Source organism: Lithobates pipiens, unplaced genomic scaffold (assembly GCF_037356315.1).
Source record: "Lithobates pipiens isolate NorthernLeopardFrog02 unplaced genomic scaffold, aLitPip1_a1.2 Scaffold_23, whole genome shotgun sequence".
NCBI classification, from domain to species: domain Eukaryota; kingdom Metazoa; phylum Chordata; class Amphibia; order Anura; family Ranidae; genus Lithobates; species Lithobates pipiens.
Window position 1 is genome coordinate 148,295,808 of NW_027507785.1, and position 21,957 is coordinate 148,317,764.

Here is a 21,957-nt window from a genome sequence, read left to right on the forward strand (position 1 = left end):
TTGCAGATTCAGTCTTACCAGCCTGGTGCAGGTCTACAATTTTGTTTCTGGTGTCCTTTGACAGCTCTTTGGTCTTCCCCATATTGGAGTTTGGAGTGTGACTGTTTGAGGTTGTGGACAGGTGCCTTTTATACTGATAACAAGTTCAAACAGGTGCCATTAATACAAGTAATGAGTGGAGCACAGAGGAGCCTCTTAAAGAAGTAGATGCAGGTCTGTGAGAGCCAGAAATCTTGTAGGTGACCAAATACTTATATTCTACCATAATTTGCAAATTCTTTCAAAAATCAGACAATGTGATTGTCTGTCTGGATTTGTTTCCACATTTTGTCTCTCATAATTGAGGTGTACCTATGATGACGATTATAGGCCTCTCATCTTTTTAAGTGGGAGAACTTTCACAATTGGTGGCTGGTGTGATGCTACAGACTCAGTGGCCGTATCAAATTCATCCATAATCATGGGACTGTTTTCCTGGATGGTGAGCCACAGGTCTCTCACAGTCTGAGTCTTTAGAGCACTTTCACACCACACCGCCCATAGCGTCAGCGGTAAAACACCGCTATTTTTACAGCGTTATTAGAGCGTTTTTACAGCGTTTTTACAGCGTTTTTGGGGCGCTAGCGTTAAAATTACCGCACCGCTGTGGGCGTTTTTACAGCGTTTTACAAGCGTTTTACAAGCGTTGGGCGTCAAAGAGCCACCTCACCTCCCTACATCACTTCCTGTTTACTTCCTGGGATCTTGTGAGGTGACAGAGGATACAGAAAGAAGATGGAGTTCATGGAGCTGTTCTTGATGTTTGTGCTACTGTATTGGGAAAATATCCACCAACAGAGGCAGCAACGTCGGTATTGGGTTCATCCCATCCTACAAACACACAGCTCTATTGGGCAATTTGTCTTGCTATATGAGCACCTAAGAGTGCACCCAGACAAATTCCGAAACTATACTCGAATGAGCATTGGAACGTAAGTATCTATATCCTAATCCCGCTCCCACTGCTCCCAAATCTCCAACCATAATCCCACTCCCACTGGTCCCAAATCTAGAACCATAATCCCGCTCCCACTGGTCCCAAAACCCAAATCTAGAACCATAATCCCACTCCCACTGGTCCCAAAACCCAAATCTAGAACCATAATCCCACTCCCACTGGTCCCAAAACCCAAATCTAGAACCATAATCCCACTCCCACTGGTCCCAGAACCCTAATCTCCAACCCTAATCCCACTCCCACTGGTCCCAAATCCCTGGTCTCTTTCAACCTCCATCTTCTCTTAGCTCCTATCCACCTCTACAAACAGGATTCCCTGATTTCCCAGCATCCTACGCTTCAGTGAGATCATGTTACCTCCCCACAGCTAGTCCTGTTTCTGTGGATGCTATCTTTTTGTTTGCATGTTTATCTTTTGTTTGTGAGATCATGTAAAAACAAGCAGTTTATATAAAGTACATGCAGTGTCTTGTTTTACTTCAAATCTACATTTTTCTACGATTTCTTTGGCACTTTGATGGCTTGGAAATCATTGTGACCTTTCCACAATTTCAGTCCTGTTGTTGTAGATGCTCTCTTTCTACTTGCATGTTTACTTTTTTTTTAGATCATGTGACTTTTTCTACAGCTCAGGGCGGATTATAGGCGTTTTTAGGGCGTTTTTACAGCGCTTTCAATTCATTTCAATGGAGTGGAGCGTTTTTGAAGCGCCTTTTTTAACGCCCAAAAGCTGCTCCAAATATGCTGCTTGCAGGACTTTTCTCAACGCTCAGCCAGCGCAACGCCTTGGTGTGAAAGGGTCCATTGAGATGCATGGAGAGCGTTTTATGAGCGTTTTAATAGCGTTATTTTTAACGCTAAAACGCTGCAAAAACGCCCTGGTGTGAAAGGGGTCTTAGGGTCACAGCAGCTATTTTCATCTCCCCGCTCTGGTCTCTATCTCTTATATTCACCGACTGACATGGCTCCTCTTAACTGTTGGGTTGTTATGCCCTATTACTAGGAGATACTAGGCATTAGTTGTAATACAACACTCAGAACTCTTAGTTCCGCCCAGGGGGCAGTCCCTTGGGCAACACCACTCCAGCCTGCCATGCTGCCATCAGTTTTATTTTGCTTAGTGAAGGAGAAGGACCTAGGAACCCTGCGGGCCCATCGGTCCGTGCTTTTTTTTTTTTTTTTTTTTTTTTTTTATGCAGAAGCGTGATTTTTTTTTTTTTTGCGCAAGATGAATAATCCTGTGATCTACTATCAACAGCCGGGTGACAGGCTGGATACCCTTATCGTCTCCCCAGCCTGGCCATCGAGCGTTTGCAGGCCTCAGCTACACGCTCGGCAGGCCACGACTAAACCTCAGCTCCAGAGGTGGTCGGCGAGCTTTTATGCTCCGGGGCATACATATGACCGGGGTACTGATGTCTGCATCAGAGTATGCCGGGCCAGCAGCCACTCTGTTCTGATCAGTTAGGAGGTCTGTGATGGAATGTCTCCCAGCTCTTCAGGACTGATAAGTACAGCTCTCTCTGCCTTGGTGGGGCTGAGCAGCTGGACATTCCCAGGGAGGTCGATTAGGGGGTCCCTCACCTCCCTGTCTTTTCTCCCCTGTCCCTATCTTCCCAACCCCCCCCCCCCCCCCCCCCCGGGGGGATCCCGCATGTGGCTGCTGAGCTGTGTGTGTGTATGTGTGTGTGTCTGTCTCTATGCAGGGGCGCTCACCTGGGGGGGGGCTGCGCTGGCTAGTTGTGTCCTGGGTCCTGTTCTTCATGCCCCTGGTAGGTGTCTGTGAGGTTTTGCTGATATCCTGTACAGTGCTGTGTTCACTGCCATTGTTTTCTCCCTGTACCTCATGGAGCTGCTTCGGCGGCATGAAGGTTTGCCCCCCACCCGTGTCTTGGGATTTTGCCGCCCGGTGGCCCTCTCGGATATTCGACCAATGGGTCTGCGATCTGATTTCCACAGGCTACAAGATGGTTTCTCTCTTGGCCACCAAAGAAATTATTCCCCTCCAGCATACCCGTATCCTCGGCTCGCCGGGAGGCCCTCTTGGGGGCAGTAAGGGACCTGCTGAGTCACGCGGTGGTTGTACTGGTTCCGAAATTAGAATGTTTCCAGGGATTCTACTCAAATCTGTTTGGACGTACCCCTTCCTTCTTGGGAACTACAATATTGGACCTAAAAGCCCTCAATCACTTTGTAAAAGTGCAGCGGTTCACAATGGAATCGGTTCGCTCAGTAGTTACTGCACTCCATCAAGGGGACTTCCTGGATGTACCTGCACATAACGGCATCAAACGTTTCTGTGGTTTGCAGTCAGGGAAGCCCACTAACAGTTTGTGGCTCTTCCTTTTGGTCTGGCATCAGCCCCCTGAGTCTTTAAGACTGTATTGGCTCCAGTTTTGGCGAGAGTCCTGGGTCTCATGGTAGCCTCCTTCGAGACAGTACCTTATGCCCAGTTCCACACCAGAGTCCTGCAGAAGATGTTGTCACTGGATCGTCAGATCCAGGTGAGCTAGTCGGTCAGACTCCCTGATCTGGTGGCCGAGGTCCCCGTTATTGTCCGGGAAATTGTTCCTGCCTCTGAAGTGGACAGTGATCACAACGGATGCCAGCCTATCCGGCTGGGGTGGAGTGATGGGGGTTCAGTCGGCTCAGGGCCTCTGGTCGACGGAAGAATCCAAGTTGCTGATCAATCTGCTTGATGAGAATTCAGGGGCGTCCGATCAGGATCCAGTCAGGCAACGCCACGGCTGTGGCATACGCCAATCACCAATGGGGAACAAGAAGCTCAGCCGCTGCACGGAAGGTCGCTCACATACTTCGGTGGGCAGAGGGACACGCACCGGCCCTGTCGGCCATTTACATCTCTGGAGTGGAGAACTGGCAGGTGGACTACCTAAGTCGCCAAATGCTGGACCCAGGAGAATGGGCGTTGCATCCGGAAATATTAAGGTGATTGTGCCTGAAGTGGGGCACACCAGTTGTGGATCTTCTGGACTCCCGTCTCAATCGAAAGGTGCCAAGATTCGTGTCCAGGACAAGAGATCCGTGGACAGATGCGTCAGACGCGCTGGTGGTTCTGTGGGATCAGTACCAGCTTATCTACGCTTTTCCTCCACTGAAACTGTTACCACGCTTTTGCAGAGTGGCAGCCAAGGGGATCACAGTAATACTGGTTTCCCCAGATTGGCCTCAGTGTCCTTCGTACGCAGACCTGGTGCATCTGGTGGCAGATGCTCCCTGGCGACTGCCGTTGCGAGAGGACCTTCTGTCTCCAGGACCTATTCTCCATCCTGCTTTACCATCGCTGGCTTTAACGGCATGGCTATTGAGAGCCAGGTGTTGAGGAACCGTAGATGGAGATGTAGGCCTTCCAGGTATGATGGTATATCTTCCGGGAAGAAGATTTTCCTGCCCTTAACATAGTTGGGATCACCAAGTCTGACAGACTTGGTGATCCTAACTATGTTAAGGACAGGAAAATCTTCTTCCTGGAAGATATACCATCACACCTGGAAGGCCTACATATCCATGGGTGAGGAGAAAGGATGGCATCCGCGCTCCTTTTCTATATCCAGGATCCTGCTGTTTCTTCAGCAAGGAGTTGACCATAAATTGGTGTTAAGCACCATTATGGGGCAAATTTCAGCCTTGGCTGTTTTTTTTCAGCGACCCCTGGCATCTCGCTCATTAGTGAGTACTTTTGTTCAGGGGGTGCGACATGTAGTCCCTCCGGTGCGTCCACAGTTACCCCCATGGGATTTGAACCTGGTATTATCGGCGCTTCAAAAACCGCCATTTGAAAATATCAGGGAGATTCCCCTGTTGACTCTTTCCCAGAAAGTGCTCTTTCTAGTGGTCATCACATCGGCCAGGAGGGTTTCAGAACTGGCGGCTTTGTCCTGCAAGTCGCCTTATCTGGTTATACACAAGGATAAGGTGGTGTTGCGTCCGCAACCGTCTTTTCTACCAAATATCATCATATATCATATCAATGAGGACATTGTTTTACTATCTCTGTGTTCTAAGCCGAAGCACCCTAAGGAAGTGACCCTTCACACTCTGAACGTAGTTTGGGCTCTAAAGGTGTATTTGTCTGTCACTGCTCCCTTTTTGAAGTCAGACTTACTGTTTGATTCGGTGGCTGGTCCCAAGAAAGGCATGACGATCTCGTCGGCCACAATTTCCAGGTGGATCATACAGATTTTAGTACAAGCCTACGCCTTGAAGAGGCAGGTGCCCCCCTTTCCGGTCACAACCCATTCCACAAGGGCAATCGAAACGTCTTGGGCCTTCCCACACCAAGCGTCTGTCGCTCAGGTGTGTAAAGCAGCGACAAGGTCGTCTGTCCACGCGTTTACCAAGTTCTACAAGGTAGACGTCAGTGCATCTGCTGTTTTGGCCGCAGAGTTTTGCAGGCGGCCGTATAGTTGCAATTGAATATGCAATATATTTTTTTTATTCCTGTTTTTTCGATAAAAACGCAGTACCGTTAAGTTAATGTGGTGTTGCATTACATTCCGCAGTTTTTGGTGCGGTTGTGGGTAGTCGCTCCTGTTGAGGGTATCCTGGTTTTGTGGTGGATTTCTCCACACACTGTTGTCTTTTGTGGGTAAAGTTTCACTTGTTCCCACTTACCATGGTGGATGAAGTTTTCAACGCTGTTTCCCACCCCTCGTTTGGCACTGCTTGGGGACTCGATGTAGAAATTTACTAGCAAGGCCTGGCCTTAACTTAAATGGTAAGGAAAACTTACAAAGATGTCACTGTAAAAGTATAAACTGAGAGTAGGGCGGTGGACGGTGTCCGTAGGGCGGTGTCCGTAGGGCGGTGTCCGGTGTCCGTAGGGCGGTGTCCGTAGGGCGGTGTCCGGTGTCCGTAGGGCGGTGTCCGGTGTCCGTAGGGCGGTGTCCGGTGTCCGTAGGGGGGTGGGCGGTGTCGGTGGAGGTAGGCGGGTGTAAACAGGCACAAGTCTGTTTACATCTGTTTCTCCATAGAGGTGAATGGAGGGTCCGACTGGGTCTGCCTGAAAAACGGTTGGATGGACCTGATCGGACCAATCGTGTGAAAGGGACCTTAGGCTGCTATCACACTGATGCGCTGCAGTTTGCCAGCACCGTGGGTGCAGCACCATGCACTTGTGGCTTTCCTGTGGGTTACTTGCACTTTTCTATAGAAATCTATTATATCCTGCAGGCATGGTGCACTTTCTGAAAGCACACCAAAACTGCAGGCAATAACAGAAGTCTATGACTCGGTGCAGGTAACCCGCAGGTGCACTGCACTGCACCTGCGGGTCAGTTTGAAGGCAGCCCAGTGTAGCTAGTGTACCAGTGTAGAGAACAGATATACCCATTGCTGTTTAATTTTAATTAAAAACTGACCTTGATATTCGCTTCCTCCTCACAATTCCTCCATGCTGCTGCTGTCCCCCAGGCAATTAGCTGTTGCTGGCATTCCCCCTGGGTGAGAATGTCTGGCAGGTACTGTTGGTGGGTACCGCAGGCAAGTGTCACTGGTGGGTACCGCAGGCAAGTGTCACTGGTGGGTACCGCAGGCAAGTGTCACTGGTGGGTACCGCAGGCAAGTGTCACTGGTGGGTACCGCAGGCAAGTGTCACTGGTGGGTACCGCAGGCAAGTGTCACTGGTGGGTACCGCAGGCAAGTGTCACTGGTGGGTATCGCAGGCGGGTATCGCAGGCGGGTATCGCAGGCGGGTATCGCAGGCGGGTATCGCAGGCGGGTATCGCAGGCGGGTATCGCTGGCGGGTACCGCAGGCGGGTATCACTGGCAGGTACTGGTGGGTACTGTTGGTGACTATCACTGGTGGGTAGCTTGCCTAGTACAGTGGTGGGTATACTGGTGGGAATACTGGTGGGTGCACTGGCTCAAACAGTGGTTGGTATCCTGGTTGGTTCCCTGGCGGGTACCCTGGTGGGCACACTATAACAGCCAGTGTGCCCACCAGTGTACCATGGCTGGTATAGTGGCGGGCACACTGGCTGGTGTAGTGGGGGGCACACTGCCTGGTATAATGCTCACTGTGTATAGTGCTCAATACTCACTGTGCAGAACAGAGCCCACGTTACAGGAAGCATGCGGCTGCAGTAGAGAGCAGAGCGATGCTTCCAGTATAGCGCCGGCCCTTGTCAGAGGCGGAGTGATACCAAATGCACTCTGCCTATGACAGAAGCTATAGAAAGCATCGGCTCCGCTCTCTGCTACAGCCGCATGCTTCCTGTAGCGCGGGCTGTATTCTACACAGTAACACTCGGAGACACCGGGCGGAAAACCCGCGATCTAGCAGCGGGCCACATCGGAGCGGGCCACCGGTTGGGCACCTATGCTCTAAAGGGTCCTTGCATGATACAGAGTCCCCCGGCCAACCAACATCTCCGAATCAGGGCATCCAATCTATCCACGCACGGCTTGCAAAGAGTCACACTAATGGTAGGAGTTTCCCGTGCACAGGAGGCGTGCAAAGAGGGGGAAAGACTCAGCACCTGTAGTAAATCAGCAGGGGACATTGTTGTAGAGTAAGTTTTGTGTAATACACAGCCACAAGGTTCAGGGTTTTAAGTGCAAATTATTAGATTCTAATTATAAAAGGGCAGTCAATCATACCTTCGTGCATAGCTCACATTCACATATTGAGCTAATACATATATATGTTGTGTTTGGCAGTAGACACAAATGGAGGTCGACCGATATATCAGCCGATATTTGGCATTTTTTAATTAATCGGCATTGGCTGATTGTGCTGATAAAAAAGCCGATTACATGTTCAGCGTGACTTGCAAAAGACTTCTGTAATAGAAGTCAATGTAAGTTGCCTGAAGACATCAGTGAAGGACTTTCCTCTTCTCTGGGCAGGCTGCCAAGAAAAGATCAAAGTGATACAATGTTTCTTCTTCAAGGGGCTGAACTCCCTGTGTAGAAGTTCTCAGTTTAACCATTTAAAGACTAAATCTTTTCTGACACTTGTTGCTTACAAGTAAAAATCCAGTATTTTCTGCTAGAAAATCACTCAGAAGCCCCAAAAATGATATATATATTTTTTAGCAGAGACCCTAGGGCAGTGATGGCGAACCTTGGCACCCCAGATGTTTTGGAACTACATTTCCCATGATGCTCGACTACACTGCAGAGTGCATGAGCATCATGGGAAATGTAGTTCCAAAACATCTGGAGTGCCGAGGTTTGCCATCACTGCCCTAGGGAATAAAATAACGGTTGTTGCAATATTTTATGTGACGCGGTATTTGCACAGAGGTCTTTCAAACACAAGTTAGCCCTTTTTTTGTTTTGAGTACCTGTTTTTGTGTATTTAATAAATAGTTTTTTTTTTTAATCTAAATTATACATACAAGTGAACTGATTGGAGGTTTGTTTTGTTTAATAAATGTGTAAGAAATTTTCTGCATCACTTAAGGCTGCTTTCACACTGGATCGGGCAGGCATTGATGGTAAAACGCTGCAAGTTTTAGCAGCGATTTACCGTCATTTTAGCCCCGCTATTCGGCTGCTAGCGGGGCAGTGAAGCACTGCTGCAAAATCGCATTGCATGTGCTTCAGCAGTGGTGCCCATTCATTTCAATGGGCAGGAGTGGTGGAGGAGCGGTTTACACCGCTCCAAAGATGCTGCTTGCAGGATTTTTTTTTTTTTTTTAACGTCCTGCCAGTGCATCTCCTCATTGTGAAAGCACTCGAGCTTTCACACAGATTGCAGGGGAGCCGTTTTGAAGGCAATTTACAGGCGCTATTTTTAGCCCAAAATCACCTGAAAAATGCCCCAGTGTGAAAGGTGTCCAACTTAGATTTTATGAGATGAAGGGGGGAGGGGGGGAAAAAAGGAAAAAAATAAAAAAAATCGGCCTAACATATCGGCCCAAAAAAATCGGCATCATATATCGGCCGCCACAATTTTCTAAATATCTGCATCGGCCAGAGAAAAACCCATATCGGTCGACCTCTAGACACAAATATGGTAAATGAAAATGCATATTGAACCGCATCAAGCGCTCCCAAGCAATGGGTATATGGGATCCAGTAAGGCTGATTGGGGGCCTATTATGTCTATTTAGTAATCAATGGGAACCAAATAGAGATAGGGAAAGAGGAGAAAAAACGAGGAAGAAAGGAAGGGGTGAGTGGATAAGGAAATGTCAAGAAAATGTGAAAACAAAAAATTGAAAAAACCTGGGGTAGAAAAGTGTGTGTGGGAAAATAAATATGTGAGGAGAAAAAACGGGAAGTATGTGTAGGAGAATCAGTGAAAATTAAAATAATGAATGAAGGTGGGCTAATGTGTGGGTGAAAAAGGTGAAGGAACTAAAGAATGAGGAATATGTGTGAGGAAGAAAAGGAGTGAGTTAATGACGATTAAATAATGATAGCACAATGTTATAGTATTGTAGTACTACAACACCAAAATATAGAAAACAGATGTGAATGTGCAAAATAAAAGTAAATAGAGGACAGAAGTAAAGGGGGGGGGGACCCCCAAACCAAACAAACTAAACCCAAAAATGATAAAATGAACAGAACAAAAACAGGAGAGTGTAGTGTGAAGGATGAAAGATGAGAATAGTGACACAGTGATGAAGTGGAAGGCAAAAGAATAAGGGTGGGTGACAAGGGAAATGTGATAAAGGAATAGTGAAGTGGGGAATAGGGAAATGAGTGAAATGACAGACAGCATGACAAGGACAAGTGGTTACCTTGATACAAAATTGAGGAGTTAATAGTCCACCAGGAATATCCAGTTTAAAGGTCCCAAACGAAATTCCAAGAAACCTTAAAGATTGTGGGCCTTGTATGGCCAACCAATCTGGAATGTAAGAATCTTTTGAATATCTCTCTGTTCACTGTCCTTAGGCTCCATCATGTAGTGAGTTGCACAGCAGAGCCCAGGTATTACAACAGCCATAGGCGAAATAATGTTCGGTGGATACTGGAAAATGTGCAACCATCAAAGTGGAAGACTAGCGGTCCTCTCGTGACTGACCAAGCATTCCACTGTCTTTTATATATAGAATAAGTTCTCCTGATGAGCCACAGGTGCCGTTCCTCCCACCCCATGCTACCACAGCGCTGGGGTGACACCACAATTGCGGCGCTCCTCATGTGACTCCCTTGGCGTTCCAAAGGACGGAAGTCTCGGTATCCACTGTCACTTCCGCCATAATATTGTGGCTCCACGCGCATGCGCAGTCGTGGCATCCGCAAGTGATTCTGGATGCCGCTGGCAGGGAAAAAGCATACCAGGCTGCCGTAAAGAAGTCCACCACCTGGTGGTTGCAAAAAGGAGCACAGGGCCCTATGCTCCCTACCCTGCCAGGAAGACGCGCCAGATGGAGTGACCACACCCCCATGGACCGGAGGACAAGAGTGGGACCCGGGTGGGTCAAAAAAAGAGGAAAAAAATACACACTACCGTATTTGCCGGTGTATAAGGCGACCCGGCATATAAGACGACCCCCTAATCTTACAGGACAAAAATGCTTTTAAATCTGTACTTACCGTATAAGACGACCCGGCTTCCGAGGCTTCATATTTCTTCCTTCTTCCTGCATTTGCTGGAGCCAATCACGGCGAGCGATGTATTCTATTAATGAATACAAAGCCTGCTTGGATTGGCAGAGGCTGCAACATCATCAGCCCGCGCCGCTCTGACTCTCCAAGCCAATCAGAGCAGGCTACAGAGTAGCCTGCTCGGATTGGCAGAGGTCGTTACTCCAATCCGAGCAGGCTTTGTATTCATTTGAATACATCGCTCACCAGGATTGGCTCAGCGGTATATACTGTATGTAGCCGAAGCTACATACAGTATTACCCAACACCCAGCCGGCATCCGAGGAGCTGACCCGGCGTATAAGACGACCCCTGCTTTTTGGCCAATTTTTTTACATGTAAAAGGTCGTCTTATACGCCGGAAAATACGATATGTTTAAAGAATATATCAGTATTCCACATGACATGTGCATTAGATCAATGGTATATATTCAATAAAGGAACTAAAAGTACATATCTATTAAATATGGTCTTATCAAAAAGATTGTCAAGAGCTGTGCACTGACACTGGCAGACCGAGTAGTGGTTACACACACCCTCATTACCCAAATACACATCACCTGATTATAGTTACATCCAATAAGCATTTAAGTTTATACAGTTTGTAGTTAGACAATATGCATAAAAATAATTATTTGGTCAAAATATGCCTAATGCCGTGTACACACGACCGGACTTTCCAGCAGACTAGGTCAGACGGTCTTCCTGATGGACTTTTCAGCGGAGTTCCGAGGGACTTTCAAGCGAATGGGCTTGGCCACACACACAATCACATCAAAGTCTGACGGATTCGAGCGCGATGACGTACAACTGGACTAGAATAAGGAAGTTCATAGCCAGCAGGCCAATAGCTGCCCTAGCGTCAGATTTTTCAACCGGACTCGAGTCCGTCGGAAAGATTTGAAACATGTTCTAAATCTAAAGGTTCTATGAAGCCCACACACGATCAAATTGTCTGGCCGATTCGTTCCGTCTGACCTTTGCTGTCAAAGTCAGTTTGTGTGTATATGGCATTATTGTGCACACTGTGCTTTGTGTGTGTGTGTGTATGTATGCTCATGGCCGACGGTCGCGTTGACCGCTGGCCACGAGCGATCGGGAGCATGAGACACAGAACAGGGACGAGTGTGTGTAAATGTACACTTCCCTGTTTTCTTCAGAGAAGAGTGACAGCTGGTGTCCCTGTTAGCTAGGAACCATGATCCGTCACTTCTTCTAGTGAGTTCCCTCCCCCTTCAGTTAGAATCGCCTCCTAGGGAACAAAGGTAACCCCTTGATCGTCCCCTAGTGTTAACCCCTTCCCTGCCAGTGACATTTATACAGTAATCCATGCATTTTTCTAGCACTGATCGCTGTATAAATGCCAATTGTCCCAAAAATGGGTCGAAATTGTCCGATGTGTCCGCCATAATGTCAGTCATGATAAAAATCGCAGCTCGCCGCCATTACTAGTAAAAAAATAATAAAAATGCTATAAATCTATACCTTTTGCGCAAACCAATCAATATAGGCTTATTTGTTTTTTGTTTGTTTTTTACCAAAAATATGTAGAAGAATACATATCGGCCTAAACTGAAAAAAAAAAGGGATTTTTATTATAGCAAAAAGTACAAAATATTAGTTTTTTTTTTTTTCCAAAATTGTTGCTTAGTTTTTTTGTTTTATAGCACAAAAAATAAAAACTGTAGAGACTATCAAATACCACCAAAAGAAAGCTCTATTTGTGCGGAAAAAGGACGTAAATTTTGTTTGTTGACAATAGCGTCGCATGACCGCGCTATTGTCCGTTAAAGCGACGCAGTGCCGAATCACAAAAAATGCCCCCGGTCATTCAGCAGCCAAATGTTTAAAGTCGAACTGGGGTTTTCTGTATGTGTTCTGTTTGCATTTAGAGATTAGAGCTGCACGATTAATCGTCAAGAATCCTTATCGCGATCTTGACTAAAGTGTTTCCCGATTATTTTATTTATTTTTTTTTCTATGCAAAAAATTCTCTCTGCTCTTCTGAAGCCATGTAAACCTTCTTTATCAGTTGAACTTAATTATGAACATTGTAACAATTTGTCAGTGGAATAGACTTTGTGTGTAAGGGCCGGTTCACACAGCAGGCGAGGCGAGGCGACTCCGACTTGCCTCGCCGCGACCTGCCGCGGCCTCAGCGGCGACTTGCAAATGACTTCTGTATAGAAGTCAATGCAAGTCGCCCCGAGGTCGCCCAAAAGTAGTACAGGAACCTTTTTTCTGAGTCGGAGCGACTCGAGTCGCTCCTCTCAGAACGGTTCCATTGTACAGAACGGGGGCGACTTGCGAGATCGAGGCGAGTCGTGTCGCCCCGCATCGCCCGCTGTGTGAACCGGCTCTAAGTGAAAAAAGTTTAACCACTTAAACACTGAACCTTTTTCTGACATTTGGTTTCAAGCTAAAATTATTTATTTTTTATTTTTTGCTAGAAAATTACTTTGAACTCCCAAACATTATATATAATTTTTTTAGAAGACACCCTAGAGAATAAAATGGTGGTTGTTGCAATATTTTATGCCACACTATATTTGTGCAGTGGTCCTTCAAATGCAATTTATTTGAGGGGGAAAAAAAACTAACCAGTAAAGTTAGTGCATTTTTTTTTCCGTATAATGTGAAAAATTTTACGTCATGAGAATCGTGATCTTTTTATTCTAAGCAAAACAAATCGTGATTTTCATTTTGAGCAGAATCATGCAGCTCTATTATAGATGCTGGCAGAACACTGTATTTAGGCATATCACCTTGCATTACCTCTTTTAGTCTATGTATAAAAATCATGCCACTGTATTTAATTTTAAATTGGCTCTGCATTCTGAATTTTTTTACTGTAGCTGTGGACCTTTAATAACAGGACATTTACCTGTCCAGGGGTCCAGCGCCATCCTCGCCCAAATCAGTTCTCCACCGGTTTTCAGGACCCTGGTGCCAGCATGTTTACCCTGGGCAGCCGTCTGCGAATGCCTAAGCTGCAGTGCACTTTGTGAACGGTCCTACAGCCTCCTAAGATGTGTGTGTGTGTGTGTGTGTTGTGTGGAGAGGGGTGGGGGTGCTTGGAGATGACCTTCCGGTGGAATTGCTGCGATGATCTGACTGGAAGTGAAAGCCGGTATCTACCGAAACTTGGTACCCCCCCACTTTAATAAAAAAAATAAAAGTGCCAAAAATAGGAGAGGAGGGTATAAAGCGGAATTTCCCCTTTTAGGGGTAAAACCTGTGTGTGTGTGTATATATCATCTTAGTACCTTTTTTAATTTATTGCCATTGAGAGGTTGCATGTTTCCCCAGGCCTTTCCTGTCCCCGGAAGGTTCTGAGGAAGGAGTTTCTAGTACTTTGCTGAGCCTGCACAGCATTGATTGGTGCCATGCTGGTTACGTGACATTAATAATCTTTCAGAATAGTGAATTAAAGTGTTTTAAAGCTTCATACAAATCTATATTTCAAAGTATTTTTTTTTGGCTGACACCTGATGGAGGGGGGAGGGGCTGCTGATTAGGTGTGCTCCGTGAGGTCTGCAAGCACAATGCTGAGATACAATGGTCGTGCTGATGGCTGAGACATGCTTGGATAAGCCCAGCTACTGATGTTGTGTATCGCTGTAACGCTGCTGTAACGCTGCTCAACTGCTATACTGCTATCATTGCGGGCTATAGTATGCCGGACGGAGATATAAAGGAATTTGAATAGCTAACTAACCTGCAACTTACACAATATCGAACCGGCTTGGCGATCCGGGACCGAAGGAAGGGTTTATGTTTGCACCGTGACCGGAGTAAGGGAGGTGAAGAGCTCAGGACGTATCCAGACGGTGACTTGTTGAGACTACAGAGAGCGACCAGAGAACACCCTGACTCAGTGAAGATTCGACAGAGAGATAGCCGGAGTAGGAGGAAGGGGAGAGTGGATCCAGAGTGTCGGCTCGTCTCTATTCGAGGAGGCGGATTCGGCTGGGGACCCTCACCTCGGTAGCTCCTGGCGGCGTCAGTGGTAAGGAGAGTCAGACGGTGTGTGGTGGCGCATCGGAACCCTTCGGGACTCCCCGGACTGCTCCGGTCTGTGGTGGCGCATCGGGACCCTTCGGGAATCTCCGGACTGCTTTGAGAAAAGTTCGGGTGGAATCGGTGCTTTACGGAAGGCTCCGAGGATCTCCGGAGACAAACGGGCTAAGGAGCCAAGATACGGAATAGAGGTGAATAGAGAAAAATAGCCCCACTGCACTGCAATAAAAGTACCGGGAGAAGTTTCCTGTGTAGGAACAGAAGGAATAGAAGGCAACAGAAAAGGTAACAGAAAATACACTCACAGTGGACACTGGGCTATATAAAGAAGCAGGATACTCGTGAGTACAATAAGGAGCATGTCAATGTCTATACTTAAGTTCTTGTATATATGCTCTGCATAAGTAAATCCCTATAGAGGCAAGGATGAAGAAGTGACTGAAACACCTTCTCTTTTTCCTGGCATTATTATTTTTTATTTTTTATTTTTTGGGACCAATATATACGCATTGTACTAAAAAGTTTAGTGAGCTGTAGGAGAGGAAAGAGAAGAGGACTTATGGTCTTTTTTGGTTTTTTCTTATTTTTGAAAGAGGGGAGGGAAAAAGGGGAAGGAAAAGAGAAAAGATTGTGTGTTTCTTTTTTTTTTTTTTTTTGTGATGAGATGATGGTCTATGATCTTCGCATGGTTTAATACGGTTAAGCTATATTGCACAATTTATAAAAGAACTCAGAAGTCCAAGAAATATTGCGCATGGTCAAAGGTGATCATTAATAACTATGGCGCCAAAAAAGGGAAATAAATCATCTGGTTCCGGAGGGAATAAAAAGGAGAAAAAGGATAGTAAAAGCAAAGTTAGCTCTGAGGCTCAAGTTCAAACTACTGATATTAAGGAATTTTTCCAGCAACTGCAGCCTCAGATACAGATGCAAACATCGCAGATAACACATATCTCCCAGGAAGTATTGAATTCTGTGGAATCATCCTTGATCTCAGGTGTTTCTGGAATATCAGGAGAAGAAATGCTAACACAGCCTAGAAATAGCTCCCCAATAGACATATTGGATATAGAACTAGATGGTAAAAAGGAGAAAGAGAAAGAAAGCTGGGATATGAAAACGTATATAACCTCTTTACCCACAAAGGCTGATATGGATCACTATATCCAAAGATTGGAGAATGTGTATAAAACAGAAATACAAGAGATAAAGACAATTACTTTAGATATGCAAGAAAAAATAGAAAAGGTGAATATAAAGACTGAAAGCTTGGAAAAAGATCTAATTCAAGTAAAGAGAAGAATGCAAGAACAGGAAATAGAGATAAAGCAATTGGTAAATATTATTGATGAACAAGAAAATAGGAGCAGAAGATGTAATATAAGGATAAGAGGATTAAAAGAAAATGTGCCTTTAGAAAAACTCGCTGAAGTGGTTCAAAAAATCTTTAAGGATATAATACAGGACCTATCAAAAAATGATATGATAATTGATAGAATACATAGAGCTGCGGGCCCAAGAGGATCAGAGGAAAATAAACCCAGGGATGTAATCTGTAAACTCCATTATATTCAAACTAAGGAGAGGATTATGGCGGCAGTGCGCAAAAACAATCAAATATTATATGAAGGATCAAACTTGCTTTTCTTCCAAGACCTGTCTAAATTAACGTTAGATAAAAGAAGAGCTTTAAAACCCCTTTTGGAACAATTAAGAAAAAAGAATGTGCAATATAGATGGAGATTTCCTTTTCAATTGCAAGCCCAGTATGAGGGCCAAACTGTCATTTATAGAGATCTAAATGATTTGCACGACTTTCAGAAGACTTTGCATCTCTCGGAAGTGACATTACCAAACTGGCCCAAGGACTTTGGGAGGAGAAGATAGGGGGACTGAGGGTGAGGGGGGGGGGATGGATGGAGGAGGGGGGGGGAGGGAGGTGGGTAAACAATAGTATAATTCAGAAGTGTGGATAAATTATAATGATGATATGCACAATATGGAACAACAAAGATATGATGTAATTTATAGGTGATATGGCACGGGGGAGGGGAGGGGGGATGGATGGATGGAGGAGGGGGGATATGGGAGGTGGTGGAAAGGGAGTGTTAACATATTTTTGTGTTAAAAGAATTATAGGTTAAACAACACCACAAAGTAGAAATGAGGATAAATTATAGAAATGATATGCACAACATAGAATAATAATGATATAGGTGACATAACACTATATGCACTTAATTGCACTTAATTGCACGTAATGGGGGGGATGGGGACTGAATGGTACGATATAAGGGGATAGGACAACAAATAGGATAAATTATGAGGGAATGAATAGGGGAATAGGTATAATAACTAGTAACTTATTAATATCACTTTTTTTTTTTTTTTCTTCCGGATTTTATTTTAATATAAACACTAATAAAGGGTGTGGTGATTCCCTCTCTTCCTCCCCCCCCCCCCCTGTTTTGTCCCTTTTTTTTTTTTTTTTTTTTTTTTTTCCCTATCCTCTTTTTCTCTTCCCATCCCAGGTCTCTATTTTTCTATGGATATAGATAATTTCCCAATAATGATAAGAGGATTAAAAATTAAAGTTAGGGACATATTAAAAAATTATATGAATAGAGGGATAACAAGGAGATAGAGCGTGAAAAAGTGAAAAAGAATGTGAAGAGCTTGCATAGGCCAAATGGGAGTATATCAGGATCAGCAGTTTAAATACCCCCTAGATAGGGACCTCACCATTGGTGAGTTAGACTAATATAGTCAAATCTTAGGGGAACAGAGGTGTCATAAGGGCGGGTGTAGAAGGGTGGTAGATAACTGAGTGTGTATGTGTTTATGGGTATAGGGAGGGTGGGATAACTTTAAGTGAGATTATTGTATATTTTTTTTTTTTTTTTTTTTTTTTTTTTTATTATGGGTAGCGTGAAGTTTTGTTCTTTTAATGTAAGAGGTATTAATTCCCCCGCTAAAAGAAATCAAATTTTAAATTTCCTACATAAGCAGAAAATAGATATTGTGTTATTTCAGGAGACACATTTTCGCTCAGATCATATACCTAAAATTAATAATATAAATTATAATACATGGTTACATGATACTTTTCCATATTCCAAATCAAAAGGGGTATCAATTGCGTTCCATAGGAATTTGCCGGTCCAAATATTACAAAAATATGAAGGCAAAGATGGGAGATCTTTAATAATAAAGTTTATGCTATATGGAAAAAAATTTACTATAGTTAATTTATATCTCCCTAATTATGGACAAATAGAGAGCGGTACAAAAGCCCTATCGGACGCAATGAAGAAGGCTGAAGGAGTGGTAATAGTGGGTGGTGATATAAACTTTTTAATGGATGTAAAGAAAGACACTACAAATATACAACTACAAAAAAAAAATAACAACAACAGAATAAAGGAATTTAAGGACATATTAAAAAAATATCAACTAATAGATATATGGAGGGCCCAACACCAAAAGGAAAAAAATTATACATACTATTCAAATATACACAACTCATATCATAGATTGGATTATTTTTTTATAAATAAAGAGGGCTTAATGATGAAACCAGTAACAGAAATAGGGGGATTCCTTTGGTCGGACCATGCCCCAATATATGTGGAAATCTCAGTGATTGAAACAAAAAAAAGGAATGGGATATGGAGATTGAATGATAATTTAATTAAAGATAGAAAGTGCGTGGCAGAAATACTACAAGTTATAGAAGAATTTATGATAATTCACGAAAGGGACGAAACCTCACCTGCAATTCAATGGGAAACATTGAAATGTGTTATGAGGGGAATATTCATCAAGCACGGGGCAAGGAAAAAAAAAGAAAAAACACAAAAAATATCTCGATTGGAAAATGAGATTAAAGAACTAGAAGAAATACATAAAGTAAGTAGGAAAATGGGAGATGGAGCTAGACTAAAGGAAAAACAACTGGAATTACAATCTGTGCTTGATGAAGATTCCCTTCGGGTGAGGGATAAGAATAGAGCACAGTGGTATAAATTTGGAAATAAACCTGGGAAAATATTAGCCAGAGCCTTAAAAAAGCAACAACCCCCAAGCTACATAGAGAAAATTGTAAAACCAAATGGGGAAATTACATACGACCCAGAGGAAATATCTGAAACCTTCCATACATACTACTCTAAATTATATAATATTAAGGATGGTAAGGAACATAAAGAAGGAGAAAACAAAGGGGAGAATATACAAAATTATGTAAAGGAAATGGCTATATTCAACTGTTTAAAAGGAAAGATGGAGGGGTTGGAGGAAGAAATTACAACAGAAGAAATTCAACAGACTATTGAAGAACTTGCTCTGGGGAAAAGTCCAGGGCCAGATGGATATACTGCTAGATTTTATAAGTCATTTAAGGAACAAATAATACCCATACTTAAGGTAACATTTAATTCTATATCTTTAGAACAACCATTTGCGATACAAGGTACAGAGGCTCATATAGTACTAACATTAAAACCCGAAAAAGATCAATCACTATGTAAAAATTATAGACCTATATCGTTGACCAATTTAGATATAAGAATATTCTCAAAAATTTTATCCAAAAGAATAACGGATATTGTTTCAAATAATATAAGCCTGGAACAAACGGGGTTTTTGAAAGGGAGGGAGACAAGAGACAATATCATTAAAACATGCACGTTGATTGAATACGCTCAGAGAACTGCCATCCCTACCTGCCTATTGGCTATAGATGCCGAAAAGGCATTTGATAGGGTGGGATGGCAGTTCTTAGAGGAAGTATTGAAACAAGCAGCGATGGGACCCAAGATGTTAGGAAGGATCATGGCCCTATATAAGAACTCAAGGGCTAAAGTGAGAGCAAATGGGATATTATCAGAGTATATAAATATATCAAATGGAACCCGACAAGGGTGTCCTTTATCACCACTTTTATATATTATGATGATGGAACATCTCATGGAGGCTATAAGAATAAACAAAGATATTACGGGGATAAAGGTCAAAGGCAAAGAATATAAGATGGCTGCTTATGCAGATGATCTTCTATTATATATAACCAACCCTATAATTACTATACCAAATTTAATAAAAGAACTTGAGAGATTTGGTGAAATTAGTAATTTCAAAGTAAATTATGACAAATCTGAATTAATGAATATTACATTAGAAGAGAAAGTTCAAACTATTGTACAAAAGAATTTTCCATTTAAATGGAAGCAAGATGTGATAAAATACTTGGGAGTATATATTCCAAGAGATTTAAAACTTTTGCAAGATATGAATTACAACCTGGCAGTTCAGAAGGTAAAGAAACTTCTAGGCAAATATGATAAAATAACCCAATCATGGTTTGGGAGAATAAATATTGTAAAGATGGAGATTTTGCCAATTATGCTGTATATCTTTCAAACGGTACCCATTATACCATCAAAAAAAATTATGAAAGATCTGAAAGAAATGGTAGAAGGCTTTGTATGGGCACATAAGACCCCTAGAGTAGGTAGGGAGGTATTAATTAGAACGAAAAATAATGGTGGATTAGCATTGCCTGACTTTTTTAAATATTCACAAGCTGCCTCTTTAATGAGAATAATCGACTGGCAGCATAATGAAAAAGACAAGCAATGGATAAAATTGGAGGAAGATACATTAGGGGCTAAAATAAAACACCAGCCATGGATAAAACCTAAGTCAAGACCAGAGAGGAAGGAAATGCCTATTTTTGTAAAAACAACTTTAAAAATCTGGGATGATATGATAAAGAAAAAACAACTATCATCATCAATAGGCCCTATGACCCCTTTATTTGGTAATCCGGAATTTAGGCCAGCTATAAAAGATAATACATTTTTGAAATGGAATATAGAAGAACATGACCGGATAATACAAATCCTAAATGATGGAAATATTCCAACGTTTCAGGAATTGGGGCAAGAGTATAAAAACAAATGGTTTCAGTACTTACAGCTGAGGGCATTTATTGACCCAATAAAGATAATGATTAATAGACCACCAACCATATTTGAACAAATAGCAATGAACAAGGATAAAGCAAATAAGAAATTAGCCAAGATATATAACCTATTACTTCCTGGTGGGGATATTAAAAAAATAGCAGGAATAAAAAAATGGGAGGAAGAAATAGGGCAGGAGTTGACAGAGAAAGAGTGGGGAGAGGTATTTGAAGGAATATATAAAACACCCTTAGCTATTAAATATCAAGAAAAAAATTATAAAATTCTATTAAGATGGTATAGAAGCTCAGTGATTATGAATAAAATAAATAAACGGAATTCTGAATTATGTTGGAGATGTAAGAAGGAGAAGGGTACTCTAGAACATATTTGGTACAGTTGCTGGAAGATAAAAATGTTTTGGGGTAAGATAATAAAAATATATCAGGAACTGACAGATATAAGAATAAATCTTGATATAAAGACAATACTATTCTCCCATACATCTGAAAAACTAAAACGAAAAGAGATGGAATTTTTTTATCAAATAACTACAATAGCTAAAACTGTAATAGCACAGAAATGGAAAAAGGAAGTAGCCCCAACAATAGTAGAGTGGAACTATGAGATGAGCGAGGTGTGTTTCATGGAGAAACAGATTAGACAAGAGGGATATGTAGAAAAACCGATGTCGGACTATTGGAAGAAATGGGAGGAATTGAGTACCTCAGGAAAATTGTGGGAATTTATGTAAGGGAGGGGGATCGAATGGATTAGTACTGACAATTTTTTTTTTTTTTTTTTTTTTTTTTGTTGTTGTTGTGTATGGGGAATGTTTTATAATGATGTGAAAATTGAATGGAAAATTTTTTGAATGTATGTTTTATAATATAAATAAAGAGAATTTTAAAACAAAACAAAGTATTTTTTTTGTTTTGCAATAACCTGGTGTAGGGGGAGTTTAACTTGCAATAGCTTTTACTTTGCCCACGCTGTAAGGAGATCTGGAGGAGGTCCTGCCAGACAGACGCTGTTGCGTCCTTCCAGCCTGTGTCTATGGTGAGTATGTGCTGGGACTAACTGGGAGGTGAAACCTCCATCAATCGCCATCTTATATCCTGCCCCCCACAGTATTTAGCAATGAGGACATGGAGAAGGGAGGGAGAAGTGTCATAGGACGTGTGACTAGTCATGAGGCCTGCACAGATGAGAACAATAAGGAAATAAACAGCTTTGAGGGGAACTGGAGCATGCTTAGTAGATGGCAAAAACTGATCTACACAATATCAGGCTGCAGTGGGAGCACAGACAGGGAGGGAGAGATGGTGAACAGCAGGATAAACCAGGATTTTTTTCAATCTATAGAAAATGAATTCTCTAGTGGACGAGTATGAGCATGATTT

The 21,957-nt window shown here is 43.0% G+C and overlaps 1 protein-coding gene across 10 annotated transcripts in view; it reads left to right on the plus strand.

Moving 5' to 3' along the window:
* The window catches only part of NOL8 (nucleolar protein 8), an 828,826-nt gene that overhangs the window by 88,716 nt on the left and 718,153 nt on the right, over positions 1–21,957 (plus strand). The gene's annotated exons all lie outside the window — the stretch shown is intronic.